This window comes from Eschrichtius robustus, chromosome 9 (assembly GCF_028021215.1).
Source record: "Eschrichtius robustus isolate mEscRob2 chromosome 9, mEscRob2.pri, whole genome shotgun sequence".
Classification (NCBI taxonomy): Eukaryota; Metazoa; Chordata; class Mammalia; order Artiodactyla; family Eschrichtiidae; genus Eschrichtius; species Eschrichtius robustus.
In genome coordinates, this window is record NC_090832.1 from 63,229,244 (window position 1) to 63,241,338 (window position 12,095).

Genomic DNA, 12,095 nt, shown 5'->3' on the forward strand with positions numbered 1-12,095 from the left:
TTCCAGAAGTTACTCTTCAATATGAGGCTTTGTCCTGAAAATGAGTTTCAGCTACTTAGATTTATTTTTAAAATTTATAAATAAATAAATTTATCTTTTTGTTATTGATTTCTAGTGTGAGTCAACTGAAAACATTCCCGGTGTGATTTCAATCCTTTGAAATATGTTGAGACTTGCTTTAAGGCTCAACCTATGAACAATTTTGTTAAGTATCCCATATGCACCAGAAAGGAATATATATTCTGCAGCTAGTGTTTACTGAGTTCTACATATGTCTACCAAACCAAATACACTAAGCATGTGGGTTATATTTTTCATATTCTCACTCATCTTTCTTCTACTTGTGTTGAAAATCCCCCACCATCATTATGCCATGTCTATAACTGCCTACATTATATAATTGTCACTGATGTTATTATGTGGAGACAAATTTAGGAGTTATATTTTCCTGAAGTATTAAATATTGTTTTATAATGAAATGTTCCTTCCCTTCTCTACTGATGGGTTTCGACTTAAATTCCACTCTAATATTAATATAGCTATAACTTATTTTATTGGGTTCATGTTGGCACAGTATATCATTTTTATCACCTCATCATCACCTTAAACGACTAGTTTTTTTTTTTGAAATATGACATTGCTTTATTGTTATTGTTGGTTTTAATCTAATCTGATAGTCTCTGTCCAATAATTATAGTATTCAGCACATTTACAATTCTACAAATATCGATACTATAGCTTTAAATCTGCTTCCTACTTTTATCCTTAAATCTACCCTTACCCTTCTACTTGCTTTCCTTTTGGATTCCTTCTTACCAGCCCTATTTTCTCTCTTATCTTCTTTTTAATTGTTTCATTCTTCCCTATTTCCTTGTTAATCATACAATCTCTTTGCTCTTAATTTAGTTATCTTAGTGATTACAAGCATGTACCCTCACTTGTCAAAATCCAGTATGAATTAGAACTTTACTGTTTCTTAAACAATGAAAGCACTCTTAGAAGATTTTGTTTCCTTTATCCCTGCCCCAACTTTTGGCTCCTATTTTGGTATATTTTATTTTTTTACACATACCTTATACCCCTCCAGATATTCTATTGTTCTGTACAGTCAATGTTCATTATATTTACCCTTTCCTTTGTTCTTCACTTGCTCCATCTCCATACTTCCATTTAAAATAATCTCCCTTAGGATGAAGAAATAATTCCCTTTAATAGGGTCTTTGGTGTTGGTCTGTTGATACTCTTTTCATATTAGTTTGTTTGAAAGTATCTTTATTTTGCCTTCACTTGGACTTTTTATGTATACACTTCTATATTCATAATTATTTTCTTTCAGCACCGCCCTTATCTTCTGTCTTTGATTGTCTACGATGAAAATCCAACTATTATTTTTTCTCTTTATTCCTTTAAGGATAATGTATTTTCTTTTTCTCTGGTTACTTTTTTTTTTTTTTTAAACATTTGTTTTTTTTTTTTTTTTTAAATTTATTTATTTTATTTTTGGCTGTGTTGGGTCTTCGCTTCTGTGCGAGGGCTTTCTCTAGTTGTGGCAAGCGGGGGCCACTCTTCATAGCGGTGCGCGGGCCTCTCACTATCGCGGCCTCTCTTGTTGCGGAGCACAGGCTCCAGACGCGCAGGCTCAGTAGTTGTGGCTCATGGGCCTAGTCGCTCCGCGGCATGTGGGATCTTCCCAGACCAGGGCTCGAACTCTTGTCCCCTGCATTAGCAGGCAGACTCTCAACCACTGCGCCACCAGGGAAGCCCCTCTCTGGTTACTTTTAATATTTTTTCTCTTCATCTTTGGGTTTCAGCTGTTTTCCTATGGAATATATAGGAGTACGGTTCTCTTAACTTTTATCTTGCTTGAGGTTCAAAGTGCCTCTTCAATCTCTGGGTTGGTATCTTTCCTTAGTTTTGTAAAACTCTTGAACATTATCTCTTCAAATACCACTTTTGCTCAATTATTGCTCTCTCATCTCTCATTATGGAATACGTTACACACATCAGAATTTTATGTCCCACGTGTTTCTTAAATATTCTTTAAAATTTTCCTCCTTTTGTCTCTCCATGGTTGTCTGAGTATTTACTTCTGCACTATTTTCAGTTTCCTGATTCTCTTCAGCAGTGACTAATTAATTTCAGTTATAATTTTAGTCTCAGAATTTCCACTTGACTCTTCTTAGAGATATCAGTTCTCTGCTAAAATTTTCCATCTTCTTTTTTAACTCTTTGAATTTTTTAATCTCATTTATTTAAAGTCCACCTCTAATAACCTGAATCTGAAATCTTAGGATTCTGTTTCTATTGCCTGTTTGGTTTTTTCCTCTTAATATCTGGACAGTAACTCTTTTTTTTATAGGCTAGGTTATTTTTTTACTGAATGCCAGACATCACATATGAAAATTTTCAGAGACAATGTGAGGCTCTATATATTATTTTCCTTCAGAGAAAGCTTATTTTTGCTTCTTGAAGACTTCTAGGGTAGAGGAAGATTATCTTAATATAATCACAGACTGAAATCTTCAAAACTAGGTATAAGTCCTTCCGAAGATTTGGTGTATTTCTGATTCATCTTTACTCCTTTATACTCATGGGTTCTGAAATCAAAGTCACAGGTATTTACCAAGATCCCTCCTCTAGGATGGGCTTTGGAAGGGCCCTGAATTCCAATTTTGGTCCCCAAAGAGCCATGAAAGTACCAAAAGCTCTGTTCATTTTCTCAGCCGCCACTTTCTACTTATATTCTCAGCTTCTCTGCAGCTACTTTTGAATCAGAGGTTTTAAATAACCCCCCCTATTTCCTACCCTAATCTCTCAAAGAAAAATTAAGCTTTAGGGCTAGAATCATTCAAATACTTATATAATCCCACCTGAATTCCCCTGTATCCTTAGTATAGTGAAAGGCTTTCTATACCTATGACTCAAAATTCAGATGCAATAAATAAAAAACAGATTAACTACATTAATTTTTAAATATATATATGAAAAGCACTATAAAATAAAGTGAAAGGACAACTGACAAAATGAATGAAAATATTTGCAAGATCTTCTGTGTCACTCAAAACTAGAAAAATGTAAATTAAAACCTCACAAAGGTATCATTTATCTACGAGATTGGCAAAAAATAAAAAGTATGAAACTACATCCTGTTGGCAAAACAGTGAGAAGCACTCCTATGCATTGCTAGTGAATACAAATTTGTACAACATCTTTTGGGAACTGGCAATATCTAACAAAATTACACATCCATTTTCCTTTTGACTCAGCAATCCTACTTCATGGAATTTACCTTGAAAATACACAACCAATAGTAAATACATAAGTTCATATACAGCATTGTTTGTAATTGTAAAATGTTGAGTATTCAGAAAAAAATGAGAAAGAGCTCTTTGAGATGACGGAAAGTGATTTTCTGGATATACTGGCTAAATGAAAAAAGCAAAATGCAAGTAAGAAAAAATACATTTTCTCAAGTGAGCAAAAGAAACACAGAAAACAAGAATCTAATAAGGTTGATTATCTACAGAGTTAGAAACTGGGTGGAAAATAAGGGGAGATGAAAATGGGGTAGAAGGGTGGGGAATGGAAGTAACTCTTCTCTGAGTATAACATTTTATGCAGTTTTGTCTTTTTGAGCCACATTATATTTCACATATTCAAAACAAACGAAAAATATTTAATGTTAAACTCCAGTTAGTAAGTGGGTTATTTTTTGCTATGAAACAGGTTAGCAATTCTTAAAATACTTAATGTGTATTGTAAAAATAAGCAATATATGCTGTGAAATGGGGCCCAGGTTTTTCACTGACAAAAAAAAAAAGTGAGTTACAAATGTAGGAAGTGGGAGGCTAAAACAAAACTTGTGTTGTCAGATTGTAATTGTCAGTATCAGTATGGATGTACGGCTTTTAAAAGATCAATAAATAGGAGTGTGTGTGTGGGTAGGTGGGTGTGTACACATATAAATACATGCAATTTATTTCCTAGCTCTGTCCACTGAGAGAGTATAGAACCAAGGAAATCCTGGCAGCAATAAACACATCTGATGACAAGACTCTGAATTGTATGTACCCCTGTCTACTTGATAGAACCAGGTTGATTCCAAGAACGTGGCTGAGAAAGTACAAGATGAGCTTGGGACATCTTGCCAGAAAGTCAGGAAGTAGTCAAAAAGTGTAGAGACACGTCCATAGGACACAGGAGTCAGCTTGAAGGGGCAACTACTGACTAAATCTGGGACAATTTCAGCATCAAAATAATGACAAAGAATAAGAAGTTATAGACATTAAAATAAGAATTCATGAATCTATACTGACATTTTTAAAATGTAAAAATAAATAAATGGAATAAAGAAGACATTTTAGAATACCAACTAATAAATTTAGATGGAATAATGAAATTGGACTATCACTATTTGGCTACTACCATAACTGTATCAAGGAAGAATCATTAATGGATATTAAATGAGGGGTTAAAAGAAGCAGGGTTTATGAGAAACAGGATATCTACATATTGGCAAAGCATCTCCCCCCCAAAAGATATCCAATTAACTACAAAGAGAGACATAGTAACTTAACAGTGCAGAACCTAGCAGACACCACCTTAAACAAGTGATCAAAATTAACTTTAGCAGTTAATTTTGAATAAGTAGATATCTTGAGTCTACAGAGTGGACGCTCTAAGAAGAACACAGAATCACTGCTGTGGTATTTCTGTCAGTATTAGTCCGGATCTAATCACAAAGATACATCAGACAACATATTAAGATACTCACATACACAGATATGTACCTACATATATATATATGTATACATATATGCATATGTACACATATTACATATAATATGTATGTAAAATTATATACAATGTAATATACGAGTGTGTATGTGTGTGTGTGTAATGATAAAGCAAATGCAGCAAAATATTACCATTTGGTGAAGCTGCAGGAAAAATATACAGGGATTGTCGAGTTGTTTGTATTATTTTTGAATCTTTTCTTTAAGTCTAAAATTATTTGAAAATGGAAAAGAAAAAAAAAAGACTATCACCAGCAAACTGGAGGACATGAACTCTTAACATGATACCTGCTTATTTCGGGGAAGGACCAACTCATACAGTCCTTAAGCTTTGCACTGCAGGACTCCAGGGAGTGATATTCCTATGTATGGAATGTGACAACGTTGTGCATAGGAATAAAGGGATGAGATAACCATTTTGACCTGCTTCTATGATTTGCCGTCCTAAAATTTCCAAGTTGTCAAGATAAAAACAAATCCTTCCCTTTACTTAAAGAAGGTAAGAATTTTGACAAGCCATTAAGTAGAAAAAAAAAATTATGGATATAATATGATCTCAACTACAGAGAGGAAGGAAGTGTACTGAAACATGTAAAATGATTACCTCTGGGTAATCATTTACTCAGTGATATTTTCTTATGCTGTCTTCTAAAATTAGAACATAATATTTCATAAGGAAGAAAAGTTTGTTTGGAGTAGGTATTTTATAAGGAAATAATCAATGGTAATGAATATTGACAAATCATAAAGAATGGGAGGAATGACTACTAGATTCAGAAATTAGTAAGACATTGATTTTTGAAATGTTGATCAGCTGAATGGGTGAAATGCATGGAAGAGTCAGGATACATAATGGAAAGAATATTGATTTTGAAATATGAAGATCTAAGTTCAAATCAGCTATGTTGACCTAATTGTGTGACCCTGAGTTTTTTTTAATCGTCCTAAAAGAAAAAAATTAACTGTTCTGTTTTCTGACAAAGTTGGTCTGTAAATCATGCAAGATAACGTATGTGAAATAAAATGTAAAAGGGTAATGTTTTAATCAAATGTAAATACTGATCGGATTTTAAAAAAAGAAAAGTGAAGAAATATATGAAACAAATAGTTCTGAGACATTTTTCTATTTGTTAGATTCGTTTCTCAGAGCTATGGATGAACACAAAACACAAAATATCTATTTATAAAAGCCGCAATTCCACCCCCCCCCCCTTTGCCTCTAAATCTAATTTCTCTTTTCCTTTTATTTAATTCATTCACTTAAAATGTTTATCACATCATTATAGGTGATCCACTGGCTCTACCCCAACCTCCTGATCCCAGTGAACAATAAGGCATCTCAACCTAAATAAAGGCAGCAAACCACTGTGATTAAAAGTATGGGCTCTGCAGTTCAAATGCCTGGGTTCAAATTCTAGCTGTGCCTTTTTTTAGCCATTTCACCTATAGAAGTGGCTTGATCTTTTCCCTGCTTCTTTTCTCATCTTCATGAGTTACTACCTCACTCAGAGGATTTTTGTGAGGATGAAATAAGTTAATGTTATAAAACCCTTAGAATCATTTCTGGCTTAGTGTAACACTGAATAAATATGAACAATTATTTATTCTCATGATGATTATTATTAAAGATGGGTGTCTGGCAAGCAATCAATAACCAACACATAGTTTACTCTCTCTAAATACCTATTCTCCATATAGCTAACTTCTGAAATACTACTCTAATCCTTCAAGAAAAGGCTGAACTGTTGCCTCTTCTTGATACCTCTCCCAATGATTCCAGGGTGAAAAGTACTCACTTTCCCATACAGTCTATTATTACACCATTACCTACTTTTTAAATTGGCTTTTTTAATGTATTGCTTCATGCTATTTAATGTATTATACCCCCTACTAGATTGTTCCATAAGGTCCAGAAATGGAGTCCTTACCTTTACACTCTAGTAGAACCCAGTATGTTTTACATTTAGTCAGTGGCCATTAAATGTTCAGCTTAAAGAATTTAATGTCTGGCCCTTTTGTTTTTGACATTGGTGTCTATTTGGGCAGTATGTGTATAAACAGATTCTTCAGTCTATACTAAACATATTATATAGGAAGAATCATAGATAGATAGACCTAATAATTTCAAAAATCCATTTTAATAAAAATTATCATGTCCAACTTAGCAAAACGATGAAACCTGAGATGCCTAGCAGGTCTAACGATTTATAGTAGAAAAGGAGTGGTAGAACTACTTATTTGGTTTCAACAAAAGAAAGAAGTTTCAGAAGTCACCTCAGAGAAAAAATTTCCAAGTTAATTGCAGATGTAAAGGTTCCCAAAGTAGCAATGTACTCAATACTCAAGGTACTGGGTCATGAAAATCTAGTATCTTCAAAGGGCAGTTTACGACATAATAATACATAGAAATAATACGTTCTTTTGAAACTCTATGACTTCTATTTTTGTGTTTGGTGATTTGGAGGTCTTTTAATCTTTGAAATGATTGTTTTTGACTTGGAGGTCTAGTGAGATATAAGAGATTCACAATTAGTGTGATATCAATTATGATTTCGAAAAGGATTAGCTCCTATCCTGTTACTCAGAAAAGCCAAAAAGATTTCACTTTTTAATTATTTATTATTATACAGATTTCTGGTTGCTTTTTTCTTTTTCTAGCTGTTTCCTAATATTATTTTCTAAGAAGCCACTGTAGAGAAATACAACTAACACTAGAAGACACACCTGGAACTTTCAAAATCCATTTCTGTACCACGAGTTCCTTGCTTAGGTCGGTTTTAATGTAAACACCTGTACACTTTCTTTAACAGAAATTCAGTTAAGCATAATCTCATCTTGCCATTTTAATCTTCCCAACAACCTATGACGTATAACTTCTTTTTAATACCATTTTACAGATGACTGAACTAAGGTACAAAGCATTTGGTAACTTTTTCCAAGTCTCTGGGCTAACAAATGGCTAAGCAACCTGTCTGAGGTTAAGCAACTAGCAAGGCGCAGAGAAGTATGGCTCTAGAATTCAAGCTCTTGTCCACATCTTATTCCACCTTCCTACATTTTAGACAAATCAAGTTTAGAGAATATAACACCATAAATCTTGTGACAGATGAAAACTGCTGACATGTGGTCATGTTTTCATTTAAAGATTATGGATTTAGAAAACAAGGATTATCTGTTACCTACTCATAAACTGTAGTCCAAATTTAATCTGAAGAAAGCTTATTATCTTATCAGACACTTACTATTCATTGTGTGACTAACAGCCAACAGCTCTGGTAATGTTTTATGCATAAAGCCTGAAAATCCGCAAGATTCACTACACAACACTATTTTTTCATGGTTTACATATAGCTCAACATGAAGGGAGTAACACAGTGTCATGAAAACGATGTGCAAACAACGTAACTTAATATTACCAATACCTAGATTTTATTTTGTATTTTTCTTTCAAACTATTGTCTAAATACTTTACCATAATCAACCCATTCCAGTCCTATTTGCCTTTAAGGTCATATAATTAACATTTTCCTCCCTTGTTTTATTTATTTTTTTAAGCACTTCCGCATTTTCCCTTAACTCTTATCCGCAGGGTCTTGCAACATTGAAACGAAAACAAACTATCCTAACTGCCTAAATGTCAATTTGCTCCTTTAGAAAATGGGAAAAGATACTATTCCAGCAGAGTTGCACCCTGCGATTCAGCAAACGAGAACAGTCTAAGATGACAGTGCCCAAACGTGTGAACAGGCGAATGGAAAACCCATTACTGCCTCGGCCTCCCCACCCTCGCTCTCCTCTCCCGACACCCGGGCGGCTGGAGACCGGAGCCCGCCACCTTCCTGCTATAGCCCAAGCCCGGTAGGCCTCGACCTTCCCACTTGCCCCCAAGGCTCAAGGCTGAGTTTGGGGACAAAAGGACAAGGCTCTGAAAGGCTTCCATCACTCCCGAAATACCCAGCTTGCTGGGGAGGGAAGGGAAAACCGAGGCGACAGGGCGTTCCGCTCCAAAGAAGTGGCAGAGATGACGCCAGCAGGGTCGAGATAAAGTAGTATACAGAAGGCAATAAAACTAACCCAGACAAAATAAGGGGTAAGAGTGACAGAGTAGGGTGTCCTGAGGTCCCAAAGCTCGCAGCTTGAAGCCGCCAGCCGCGGGCCGGAGGGGCGCAAGGTCAAAGGCCGTCTGCAGGCGAGCAGATTGGCTGGCGGGTGAGCGCGCAGGCGCTGGGGGGTGGCCCTGGTGCCGGCCAAAACCTCGTCGGCAGGGCCCAGAATCCTCCAGCCACTCACCAGGGTCTAGGAATTCAGCCACCAGTAGAGACTCGGCCGCCCGAGACGTTGAAGCTGGGAGTACTGAGAGCCCACGCCTGCCCTGCTGCGAGCCCGAGCAGCCCCACCTCCCGAAGGGCGCACGCAGAGCTTTCCGGGAGCCCCGAGGGGCGGGGCCGGGATGGGGCGGGGCTCACTGAGTAGGCGGGTCTCTGGTTTCCCGGCAGAAGCCCCCTGGGGTCTGTGAGGGACGGGAAGGGCTGTGGGTGAGAGAAGGGAGAGCATTTTCTGAGCGTCTCATAGGAGTGGAGCAAAGGGGCAGAGTAGAGTTGGGCTGGACTCGCATACTCTTTTCCCAACTAGAGATGACTCATTCCTCTCTTAGAAACTGGTCTAAGGTTCTGCTGGGAAGCATTCACTAATAAAGGACAACTGTATTTGATGTGACGTGTCCAAAAGTTGCTTTTAACTGGAGGACACTGGCTGTTTTCAAACTTTTAAAATTAAGGAACCGCTTGCCCTTTAAAAAAAAAATGAAACTTTACTTGGAAGCTAAAAAGTAAACAGAGATGACATTTTTAATTTGCAAACATATTTATAAAATCACGTGTGTGTTGGAATACTTATAGAAATAATTGAGAACAATGAGGCAGCTGTGAAGAGCAAGAACTTATGAAATAGGGGTTAGCAGCTGAAGGTTTTTCACCTTATATCAGCCTCAGAAGCCAAGAGAATTCTCTATTTTGTTTGGTTACATGGTAACAAGGAAATCCTCACAGTCTAGAAGGTGCTGATGTGAACAATTTTGTAAGGGCTCTCCTTAAAATCTCACTGGATTTTTTAAACAAATTTTCATTGTGAAATATACATATGTGAATGTATCCCATATGTGCACATTTTAAAGAATAATAATAAAAAGAATACCCAGGTACCCACTACATACCTGAAGATTCAGAAAAGTACCAGCATTTTTGAAGCCTTCTAAGAGGCCTCTTTAAAAGTGTCTCTTTCCCTCCCAGCCAGAAATAATTATTATTCTAAGTTTTGTATTACTCCTTTACTTGCTTTTTTGAAAATAGTTATATATGTATAAGTCCCTAAAAATATAGCTATCCTGGTGGTGTATTTTTATGTAAGTTATACATCTTTTCCTCTAACTTCTTTTTTCACTGCACATTCAGGTTTTGAGATTCAACTACACACAAATCCATTTCACATGGACTAATCTGGCATATCATTACCCATAACACCCACGCTATTGTTAGATTTTAAAACTTTTGCCTGGTGGTAGCATCTGGCTGATCTTTTAATTTGCATTTTCCCCCTTGCTAATAGGATTGTGCATCTTTATATGCTTAGTAGCTATTTGGGTTTCTGTGACATGCCTGTTCTCAATTTTGGCTCATTTTGTTGGCTTGATTGTCTCTGAAAATTAATTTGTTGATAATCTTTATATATTTTTAAAGTTTAAGTACTTCTCTCTTGTCAGTTATACGTGTTACGAATAGCTTCTCTTAGTTCGTGGATTGTCTTTCAACCTTTTACGGTGTCTTTTGTTGACCAAAAGCTGTATATTGTAAGGTACTGCTAGTTGAATTTAACAGTTTTTTAGATTATAATTTTGTGCTTTTTGCTTTCTTGTTTACAAGGGTCTTCCCAACCAGAGGCCATAAGCTATTCTCTTTTATTTTCTTCTAAAAGTTGTAACGCTTAATTACAAAATATTTTAGACACAGAAAAGTACAGATAACATAATGAACAACCATGCACTCAACTCTATGTATCAAACACTTTGCGAGCCCCTCTTCCTTACGATCCTTCTCTAAAATTTCCTTAGCTATTCTTGTCTCTTTATTTTTTCATATAACCTTTAAGATGAGTCAGCCAAGATCCATAAAAAAACCCTATTTGGATTTAATTGGAATGGAATTGGCAGAGGTCTACTGAGGTCAATGTAGATGCTGACTGAATTGTGTCCCCAGACTTTCCCAGACTTACTGGTTTAGAGAGGCTAGTGAGTGGTGGTTCTGCCAAGTGCTTCCCATCCTTGTTCACATTTTGTCAAACAGAGAAAATAATATTTTCATGAAACATTGAGGCAAACAGCCTACTCGCAGTGAACATGGTGGATCTGCGACTCTGGCTATCCCAGACCCTATGTGGTAAATCCTAGGGTTCAAAAGAGTGATATGTTGGCATACCTGTAACACATTAGTGGCACCCTAGATGAGAAGCTCTTCCCTAGCTAATTAATTTCACTTCACCACAACACACCACTATATAGAGTCTTCAGGAAACTGGGGCTCCAGCAGTTATGCTGGGAGATGACTGAAAACCACAGTGTATGCCACTGTGGCTTGTGGACAGATTGGGAAACCATCCATTTGCGGCATCCATCTATGAGTAAGGACTAGGTTTGGACAATCTCATCAGTGCTCTCTGTAAGTAAGCCCCTGTTGGTCTTCCATGCACTAGTGTTATTTCCCAGCTCTGCGTCATGTAGTTTTGTTTTATAACTTAGTGCATGTCTTTCTAGTTCTTTTCTTCTCTTGCAGTAATAGGGGATTTGGAAAAAGGTGAGATATCAGTGTCCTCTTGGTCATGAGAGATACATTTTGTCATGTTCCTTTTCTGATTGGCTAGTGAGTTTATACCACTTCAGGCTTTAAACTCCCTATTCTATTTGATTACAGTTTCAAGAGGAATATTAGAATTGTGGCAATAGAATTTTAATGCAGGCCTGTGTATTCCAGGAAGAAGGGTTTTCTGAGAGTCCAAGTTGATACGGGCCGAGGGGCAGCTGGGTCAAGTGGTAACTGGCAGGACAGATTTTTGGCGGCACCAGCCTTTCTGTTATCATATATGGATTTTCAACCCCCTCTTTTCTGTACTATATTTTTTCACAGTAAACTTATAAATTTATAATTAACCATAACTAGCAAATAGGTATGTGTTCTTAAAATAGAGAATATAGCCCTCAGGACCCACACTCTCTTACTTTCATTCTTCTAAGATTCTGTGATATTGGAA

At 36.5% G+C, this 12,095-nt stretch overlaps 1 protein-coding gene across 1 annotated transcript in view; it reads right to left on the minus strand.

Annotated features, from left to right (window-relative positions):
• MANEA (mannosidase endo-alpha) overlaps nucleotides 1-9,215 on the minus strand; it is a 68,770-nt gene extending 59,555 nt beyond the window's left edge. The window contains exon 1 of the mRNA XM_068551488.1: nucleotides 9,087-9,215. The gene's annotated coding sequence lies outside the window, so the exon portion shown is untranslated. The remainder of the gene's footprint in view (nucleotides 1-9,086) is intronic.
• Between the last annotated feature and the right edge of the window lie 2,880 nt (nucleotides 9,216-12,095).